The 10295-nt window shown below is 39.2% G+C and overlaps 1 pseudogene; it reads left to right on the top strand.

Moving 5' to 3' along the window:
• Positions 1-2482: 2482 nt before the first annotated feature.
• LOC101427428 (la-related protein 1B-like) lies at positions 2483-6432 on the top strand (annotated as a pseudogene).
• Positions 6433-10295: the final 3863 nt, after the last annotated feature.

Genomic DNA, 10295 nt, shown 5'->3' with positions numbered 1-10295 from the left:
CAATACATCCTTCAGTAATTTATTATAAGGGGCCAGCCGGCCAGCAAGCTGGGCTGCTTTAGGAAACCCAGTAAGAAAATATATTAAGTATAATTTACTTTTTAACACTTGCATTTTCAACACCAGGCCCAAATTCTCAATCTTGTTAGGTTTCCAAATCAACCTAAGAATGAGTTTTTTTTTTTAAAAAGAGTCAAACACATGAGTAATCTATTCAACTGGGTAATGGGCCAGGGATGGGAATGATTAAGACAGAGAGAAATAAGCCGGCACCTGAAGAGTAGGTAGAAAGCTACTCACACACCTAGTAGCAGGTTGATACCAGCAGAAAAGGAGAGATAACTGGAGCAGTTAGGGCTATTTTAAAGCCCATGGAGGGGACCTTAAAGCACAGAGGAATCTTTGTCCCTTAAGTTAGTCTGATCTTGTCTGTTGCACAGATTACTTTTCCCATGTGTGTGTTTTTGCTTCTTTGATTTGACAGTTCTTAACTTTTACAATATCTCCACCATTTAAATTCTAGGTGCTCTGTGTGGTGGTATAAAAAAGCCTAGAAGTTTCCTGCAAAAAGAGGAACTCCTATGAAGAGAAAGCAGTAAATTTAAAACTACTGATACCCATTATTTTTGTAAAACCAGCTAAGACATTTCTCTTTGGATTTGGAGAGTTGAGATTTGATGTCTGCTTAAATAAATTTTTCTTCTTCCTTTCTCTTCTTCCCTTCTTCCCTCATCCCTTCTCATCCTAGCTCTGATTTCCTCTATTTCCTAGGATCAACAGTCAGCTTTTTTAAACTTTAAGATATTGCTTACTGATAATTAGAAGCATTTCTTAGCATCAACCCATAGTTTAAGTAAACTACAAGACTGGAGGGCAGCAGACTTGGCCCAGTGGGCAGCAGACTTGGCCCAGTGGGTAGGGCGTCCGTCTACCACATGGGAGGTCCGCGGTTCAAACCCCGGGCCTCCTTGACTCGTGTGGAGCTGGCCCATGTGCAGTGCTGATGCGTGCAAGGAGTGCCCTGCCACTCAGGGGTGTCCCCCGCGTAGGGGAGCCCCACGCGCAAGGAGTGCACCCTGTAAGGAGAGCCTCCCAGCGCGAAAGAAAGTGCGGCCTGCCCAGGAATGATGCTGCACACACGGAGAGCTGACACAACAAGATGATGCAACAAAAAGAAATACAGATTCCCGTGCCGCTGACAACAACAGAAGTGGACAAAGAAGACGCAGCAAACCGACACAGAGAACAGACAACCAGGGTGGGGAGGGAAGGGGAGAGAAATAAATAAATCTTAAAAAAAAAAGACTAGAGTTCTATTTCTGCCAATGAACTAGCTAATTGAACTTGATCAATTTGCTTATCCCGTTGTCAACAATGGAGATAATATGCTTTCCCTACCTACCTCAAGCAATTATTGAGATAATAAATGTGAAAGTGCTTTGATGAAATAAAAAAAGCAATACAAATATCAGGTGTTATTATTAATAATTCATGAATTGATACAATGACTAATATTCTTTAACCAGAGTAATTTGATTCTTGAATGTAAATTTTTTAATTTTAATTTCATATTAGTAAAGCTTTACTAAAATCTGGAAATGAGTGGGTGGATCATTCTCAACAAGTTGTTTGCATGCAAGACACTTAAAATTAGAGACTTAATATGTCAACAGAGACTTAATCAACTCAAGGCTAAAGCCTATTGTTCAACATCCAAAAAAAATTTAAAAAGTTAGAACAAAAGGCTTTAAGAATATTCACTGTTGAAGCTTTTGGGAAAGTGCTGATTGCCAGGGGGTATCAACAGTGGTTTAACAGGATTTGATGACATCAGTCTGAGTCACGCTAGTATGTAAAATTAGTATGAGGTCATTTTAAGCTAATCAAATGGGTGGTTGGAGAAAGGTGCCAGTCACTATTTATTACCTCAATGAGCAACAAAAGAACTGGACTTAGTCAGTGGAAACCAAGGATTTAATGAATCAGACCAAATAAGGAGGGTGGTAGTAATTATGTCATTAAGGCCCTAATTCCGAGAATCTGTCTACTTCTTATGTTGGCCCTAAGGCAACTTTCCAAAGGTGATTTTATGGTCATTAAAAAAGCTCTCTCCTTTCAAATGTAGGGCTTTTCTTATTAGGTCACTGCTGGGTTACTGGGAGTTTGTTCTGGGTCATTGGACATGTTCATTATCGGTCTGCAAAAATGTTAGTAATGCTCCTCAAATTCTGTTCCAATGGCAGATGATTAATCAGTTAGTTGATGTAACCATATTAAAAAACATGAAGCTGATTATATCAAATGGCTTGTAGAAACCAGTCTCATTTTCTTACTGGACATCACATCAAACAAGCACATAAATGACTATAATTCAAGGAAGATGCCATTTTAAAAAGTATGAAAGGCTATAGTTGAAGGGAAGACCAGTGAACTAAAATCTTTTATATCTGAAGGGTGAATTCCGGGACTGCTCTTTGGAAAGATGCATCTTGTAGCCATTTGTAAGATATATTGCAATAGAGGAGAGATAGATGGATTAGAAGAGCTGTGTATTTTCTAGGGCTGCCATAACAAAGTACCACAATCTGCCATAACAAAGTACCACAATCTGGAAGGCTTAAAACAACAGAAATTTATCGTCTACAATTCTGAAGCCTAGAAATCTGAAATCAAGGTATTGGCAGGTCCATGTTCCCTTTAAAGTCTCTAGGGAAAAATCTGTTCATGCTTCTTTCCTGCCTTCTGGAGGTTACTGGCCATCCTAAGAGTTCCCTGGCTTTTGGAAGCATAGTGCCAATCTCTGCCTCTTTCTTCACCTGCTGTCTTTTCTTTCTGTCTGTCCCTTGGCCTCTTCTTATAAGGATACCGATCCTTATAAGGATAGTCCCTCATCCAATTTGGCCTCATCTTTAATTACATCTTCAAAGACCTTATTTTTAAATGAGGTCACGTTCGTGGGATTGGGGTATAGGAATTAAGCATATATTTTTGGAGGACACAACTCAACCCTGAATAGAAAACTAGAAGTAATGAGGATCTGAAGGTAAAGCAGTTTTATTGAGATATATTCACATACTATACAATCTATTCAAAGTGTAACAGTCAGTGGCTTTTAGTATAATCACCAAGTCATGCATTCATCACCACAATCAACTTTAGAACATTTTCATTACTCCAAAAAGAAAAACCCCATGCCCCTCAGTCTCTCTATCCTTCCTCAGCCTTACATAATCACTAATCTATTTTTGTATCTACAGATTTATTTATATTTACATTTCATATAAATGTAGTCATACTATATGTAATACTTTGTCTCTGGTTTCTTTAACCTAGCATAATGTTTAATTTATTTATTTATTTATTTATTTATTTATTTATTTATTTTATTAGAGACGTTTAGGTTTACAGAAAAGTCAGGTAAAAAATACAGTGTTCCCATATATCCCCCTACTGTTGATACTTTGCATTAGTGTGGTACCTTTGTTACAAGTGATAAAAAAATACTGAGGGAAGCAGCTGTGGCTTAAGCAACTGAGCTCCTGTTTACCATACAGAGGACCTAGTTCAATCCCCAGGACCTCCTGGTAAAAAAAGAAAAAAGGTGTCCCAGACCTGCACAGTGAGGTACAGGTTCCTGTGTGGAGAAGCTATGCACCAAAAAGACAATGACACAACAAGATAGGGGGAAAAAAAAAAAAAAAAGAATATTGACATCATACTAATAACTATTGTCCATAGTTTACATTAGGTGTATTTTCTCCCATTTACTACTCTATTATTAACACCTTGTAATACCATTATACTTTGTTATAATTCATGAAAGAACATTCTTATCTTGTATTATTGACCTCAGTCCATCATCCACAACAGGGTTCACTATGTTCTACAGTGCCACATTTTATCTTCTTTCATTTTAGTAACATACATGACCTAAAACTTCCCCTTTCAACCACATTCACATTCATAGTTCAGAGCTCTTAGTTACACTCACAATAATGTGCTTCTGTCACTACTACCCTTTTCCAAACCCTTATAAACAACCAACATGCAAATTCTGTACATATTAAGCCGCAGGTTCCCATTATCTACTCCAGCTTATCCCCTGGTAACACATATTCTAGATTCTATCTCTATGAGTTTGCTTATTATAATTAGTTCATATTAGTTTGATCATACAGTATTTATCCTTTTGTGCGTGGGTTGTTTCACTCAACATAATAGCCTCAAGGTTCATCCATGTTGTCACATGCATCAGCACTTCATTCCTTTTTATGACTGAATAATATTCCATTGTATGTGTATACCACATTTTGTATATGCATTCATCAGTTGAGGGACAATTGGAATGCTTCCATCTTTTGGCAATTGTAAATAATGCAGCTATGCTCATTTGTGTGCAAATGTCTGTTCAAGCTCCTGCTTTCAGTTCTTTTGGGTATATACTTAGTAGTAGGATTGTCACATCAAGTAATTCTATACTGAGCTTCCTGAGGCACTGCCAAACTCTCTCCCACTGCAGCTGCACCACTTTACATTCCTCCCAGCAATAAATGAGTGTTCCTATTTCTCCACATCCTGTCCAACAGTTGTAATTGTGTGTGTATGTGTAACGATCTCATTGTGGTTTTGATTTGCATTTCCCTAACAGCTAGTGATGTTGAGTATCTTTTCGTGTGCTTTTTAGCCATTTGTATATCCTCTTTGGAGAAATGTCTACACAATTCTTTTATGTATATATTTTTAATAATAAAAAATTATTGAAAAATAATTTTATTTTTTAAAATTAAAATATTTTATTTTTATTAAAAAATAAAAAAATTTGCCTTTTTATTGTTGAGTTATAGGGTCTCTTTATGTATTCTGGATACTAAAACCTTATCAGGGCGACAGGCCGCAGCTTAGGTGTACCGGCACAGAGGCCGGCAATAGGGCTGCTTGGCCCTGGGCGCTCCTGACTGGGGAAGGGGACGACGTCTCCTCGGCCTGGGGTGCCCGCCGCGCACTCTCGGGAGAAGCCGCGATAGGGACTGCTGAGGAGTCACTGTGGACAGGGCAAGCCAACCGGCGGAGCACTCACCCCGCCCGACCCTGAGAGCGAGGAGGCTGAGAGCCCCGAGAGGGCCGCAGGCGCCACCGACGCTGGGGCGGAGAGCCGCCGCCGGCGCTGGCCCCCAGAGGGCGTGCCCGTGAGGCCCCTGCCACTCTCCTGGCGCGCAAGGCGCGGGCCCGGGGTCCCCTTCGGCGGGGAGCCACTGCCGTAGCCGAGAGCCCTACGGCCGAGGACACCCCGGAAGAGGCGGCGACGGCGGCGACCCCTGAGGAGAAGCTGCAGCCCCCACTGCCTCCCCCTGAGGAGAACCCCTGGACCAAAAAACCTCCCCAGCACCTGACCCCACCGGGACAGGGCCTCAGCCACGGCCCCGCGCTGGAAACCCTGGAGGCAAGGCTAAATGCTCCCAAGATTATAAAAGTAGGAAACTCCGGAAAAAGAAATCCAACAAGGCTAGTGATTTCAAAGAAATCTGGGAAACAAAATTAGAGGGTCCTGGTGAGAATGCCACTGCAGATGGAGCTCAGTCCAGTAAACAACAAAAGAGAGCTAATAAACACAAGGTGGGGCCATTCCACTTAGATGATGTAAGACCAAAAAATCATGAGAGACCAGGATCTGGGAACAGCTCAAGATACCAGCTTGAAACAAACAAACAAAATCAGCACATAACAATAGGCAAAATGACACAAGAAGTAGTAGGCAGGATAGAGAAAAGAGAGATGATCAAGAAGTTTCCAGTGTGAAAGGTGATGATGGTAATACCCAAGGTTTCTTTAGAGGTGGAGGAAGGGGCTGAGGATGAGGCCCAGGACTGGAAAGATGAGGAAGCCAAGGAAATCCTTGACTGAACTTTGATTACTCATTTGGTTACCCAGAACTTGGTGAAAGGACTGATGAACCATTTCAAGCAGTATGATGTACCACTATGATGATGGTACAGACAAACAGGTGTGTCCCATGGATGGAATTTGCTTAAAGAGTATATTAAGCACCAAACTGAATATCACTTCAGTATAGAAAATTCGGAAAGGGACTTCTTTCTTAGTAGAAAGAGAGATGAACAAGATTTCTTGCCTATTTCTCTCATTGCTGGTTTCCACGTCTTCGGGCTCTCACTACAAACCTTAATCTCATTTTAGAGGCATTGAAAGATAGCACAGAAGTGGAAATTGTGGGTGAGAAGATGAGAAAAAAGATAGGACCAGAAAAATGGCCAATTCCTGGCCCTCCTTCACATAGTGTGCCACAAAGAGACCTATAAACTAATTGATTGCCTGGACTTGGTGCCAGGCCAAGCGTTTGGCTCACATACAATCAGGGTGATGATCTACCGATGTCTTGGATGTCATTTGATCGGAATATGCAAGTGGAATAGGTGACTCACTAAAATTTCAGTATAAATATTGGAACAAGTTGTGCTGCAGCTATGAAAGCAACCAGGACTGTGTTTTTTGCAAGAAAGTCTACTCCAATTCCTTGTGGAGGAAGTTGGGTCAACACTACACCTCTGTAATGATGATGAGAGACTGTTGTTTTTATAGAAGTTACTCATTTATGTGTAATCGGCCTGCGTTAGTGGGCTACCTTTATTCATAGTTAAATATCATTCCGGAAATCCTACAAGATTCTGTCTTTTGCTTCCAAAATTGTATATATCAACAATGCAGAAATAGGCTTGAGAGGCATTTCCCAAAACATTAGGTCCTCTACTATCTGATTTGCCCTTCAATATAGTATACATTGCATAACTTGCATGTTGTCATAATATTCATAGAGACTATAAAATTTATTATATGGGCACAAATACAAGAAATTCAAGTAATGATGATGGACAACAACCATCCCTAGGACCTGAGAGGGTCTACAACTGCAAGGAAGAGAGCCATCCATCTGCCCTATGGGATCGAAGTACCCTCTCAATTAGAGGTGGAGTGGGTATCACCATCCCAGAATCCTCAGGATTGAGAATTAACTATGGACCAAAGTAGACTTATTGGTATTCTGCTATAGACTTATTGTGATTCTGCAATGTAAGAACTTACATCATTGATGTGGAGGCAGTGGCCACTGTAGGTTCTGAGGGGAGGGAAAAGGAAAAACGTGTAATACAGGGGCATTTTGGGGACTACAGAATTGTCCTAAACAACATTGCAATGACAGATAGAGGTCATTATATATATCTTCCCATAATCTACAAAAATTGTGCAGGAGAGAGTGTAAACTACAATGTTAACTATAATCCATGTTTACTGGCTGTAGCAGTTTGAAATTATTGATGAATTCCAAGAAGTACTGGATTATGTTTGTAAACTGGTCTTTTCCTCTGGACATATTAGAGTGTATTGGATTCAGAGGTTTTACTTTTACTTGATTACATTATTATTAGGGCTTTGACTGGGCCACGTCAATAGGATGTTGAGTCCCTGCCCCTAGGTGGGTGGGGACTTACAGATAAAAGACATGGCAAAGGACAGAATTGAGGGTTTTTTGAGCTGGAGCCTGGGAAGTAAGCACACAGAGGAGCAGAGCAGCTGAGCCCAGGGAGAATCGAGCCCCAGGGAGAGAGACAGAGCAAGTCACATGATAGTCGACAGCTAGCCTTGTGGAGAGAGGCAAAGCCTAGAGAGCCTCATAGTATATAGCTGACTTGAGGAGAAAACAGAGGATCTGAACCAGGAGAGAAATGAGCAAAAGGAAGAGAGGAACCCAGGAAACCTAAACCCTGGCAGACATACTCAGCCATCTTGCCCCAACAAGTGGAAATAGACTTTGGTGAGTTAAGTAACTTATGCTACTTAACTGTAAGCTAAGTATGCCTGGTAACTGTAAGCTCCTACCCCAAATAAATACCTTCCTAAAAACCAACTGATTTCTGGTATTTTGCATTAGCATCCCTTTGGCTGACTAATACAGTGGCAATGCTCCAAAATGTGTTCATTGACTGTAATGAATGTACCACTCTAATGAAGGATGTTGCCAATGTGGGAGAATGTGGGAGATGTAGGAAGCAGGGCATATGGGAATCCCCTTTATTTTTTATGTAACATTTATGTTATCTAAGTATCTTTTTAAAAAAAATAAAATATATATTTACAATGAACAAGGGTATTCTTTATTCTTCAAAATGTATTTTTGACATGTCAGTATGAGAGAACTGTCCATTGATGAAACATTGATGATGGGCACTCTCCCAGATATTTTTTTCTCATTCTTCCTTGTCAGTCCTCTGTGCCTCTAGTCTGAGCAAGCAACTTGGGCAGGTGTTTTTTTGGTTGTTATTTTTTTGGTGTATGTTTTTTTGTTTTGTTTTGTTTCATTGAGGTACTAGGGCTGGGGATTGTACCCCAGACCTCATATATGGGAAGCCAGTGCGTAACCACACAACCACATCAGCTCCCCGGAGTTGGTTGCCTTGTTTGTTGGCTTCTTCTTTGGGTTTTGTTTTGTTTGTTTTGTTTTGTTTTGTTTTGGGAGGCTCCAGGGACCAAACCCAGGCCTCCCATGTGGGAAGCAGATGCTCAACCACTTGAGCCACATCGGCTCCCTGGGCAGATGTTTTAAAAGTTGAAGAAAAGTAACATTGTTTTAGGGCTTTTTGTTTTGTTTTTTAAAAAATGGCTCATTGTACAATTTAGATTAATTTATTGAGTAAACTTGGGGTCCAAGATGACATTTTTATCCTGCCTATGAACAGGTATCTGGTAGGTTACATAAAATGGAAAATTCTTTTCCATGGGGCTCTGAAAATAGGTAATTGAAGTTAGTGATGCCTGTCCATTAATCACTTATGCATTATTAATAAAATTATAAAAATAAAATCATTTTTTAAAGTTTTTAAAGCCTTATGAGATATATGGTTTCCAAATATTTTCTTCATTGAGTAGGTTGTCTCTTCATATTCATGACAAAGTCCTTTAAGGCAAAAAAGTTTTTAATTTTGAGGAGGTCTCATTTATCTATTTTTTTCTTTCCTTGGTTGTGCTTTGAGTGTAAAGTCTAAGAAACCACTGCCTAAAAGAAGATTCTGAAGATCCTTCCCCACACTTTCTTCTAAAGTTTTATAGTCATGGTTCTTTTACTTAGGTCTTTGGCCCATTTTGAGTTAATTTTTGTATATGGTATGAGATAGGGGTACTCTTTCATTCTTTTGGATATGGATATCCAGTTTTCCTGACACCATTTGTTGAAGAGGCTATTCTTTCCCAATTGTGTGGACATGGCAGCCTTGTCTAACATCAGTTGTCCATAAGTGTGAGGGTCCATTTCTGAGCTCTCAACTTGTTCCATCGGTTGATATATCTATCTATCCTTGTGCCAGTACCATGCTGTTTTGACTACTGTAGCTTTGTAATATGCTTGAAAATCAGGAAGTGTGAGTCCTCCAACGTCATTCTTCTTTTTCAACATGCTTTTGGTTATTTGGGGCCCCTTACCCTTCCAAATAAATTTGGTAATTGACTTTTCCATTTTTGCAAATTAGGCTGATGGAATTTTTTTAAAAATAAATTTTACTGATGCATATTAATAAAGCATTAACCCATCCAAAGTGTACAATCACTGGTATTCAGTAATCACATAGTTGTGCATTCATCACTTCAATCATTTTTAGAACATTTTCATTATTTTAATAATTATAAAAATAATGAAATATTTATCAATAATAAAAACTCATTACCTCTCAATCTCTCTATCCTTCTCCTGATGTACATAGCTGCTATTCTGTTTCTGTCTGTTTAGTTTATTTGTATTTATATTTTGTAAAAACAATCTTAGATATCTAAAACAATTCTATCTATCTAATCTATCTAAAAATAATTCTTAGATAGAAAATATCCATATTGATATTTTACATGAGATTTCACTATGTTATACAGTCCCATGTTGCAATTTTTAGTTTTCCTTCTGGTAATATGCATGACCTTAGACTTACCCTTTCAACTTCTGTCATACCGATATAATAGCTCTGCTATTTACAAACACTATGATGTGCTTTCACCATTTCTATTCATTTCCAAACTTATATAAACAAACTTTTTACCAATTCTGCAAAGATTATACCTCAGCTTTCCATTCTCTACCCTCATTCTATTTTCTCATGACTTATGTTTTTATTCGGATTGCATTGACTCTGAAGTCATTTTGGGTAGAATTGACATCATAATGATATTTTCTTGATTTTCTTTTGTTGTACCACCCTTGCATTCCTGGGATAAAATCTACTGGATTGTGGTACATAATTCTT

The sequence above is a fragment of the Dasypus novemcinctus genome, chromosome 5 (genome assembly GCF_030445035.2).
Source record: "Dasypus novemcinctus isolate mDasNov1 chromosome 5, mDasNov1.1.hap2, whole genome shotgun sequence".
Lineage (NCBI taxonomy): Eukaryota > Metazoa > Chordata > Mammalia > Cingulata > Dasypodidae > Dasypus > Dasypus novemcinctus.
Note: the sequence above shows the minus strand (reverse complement) of the source record. Positions and strands in the feature narration are given on the sequence as shown.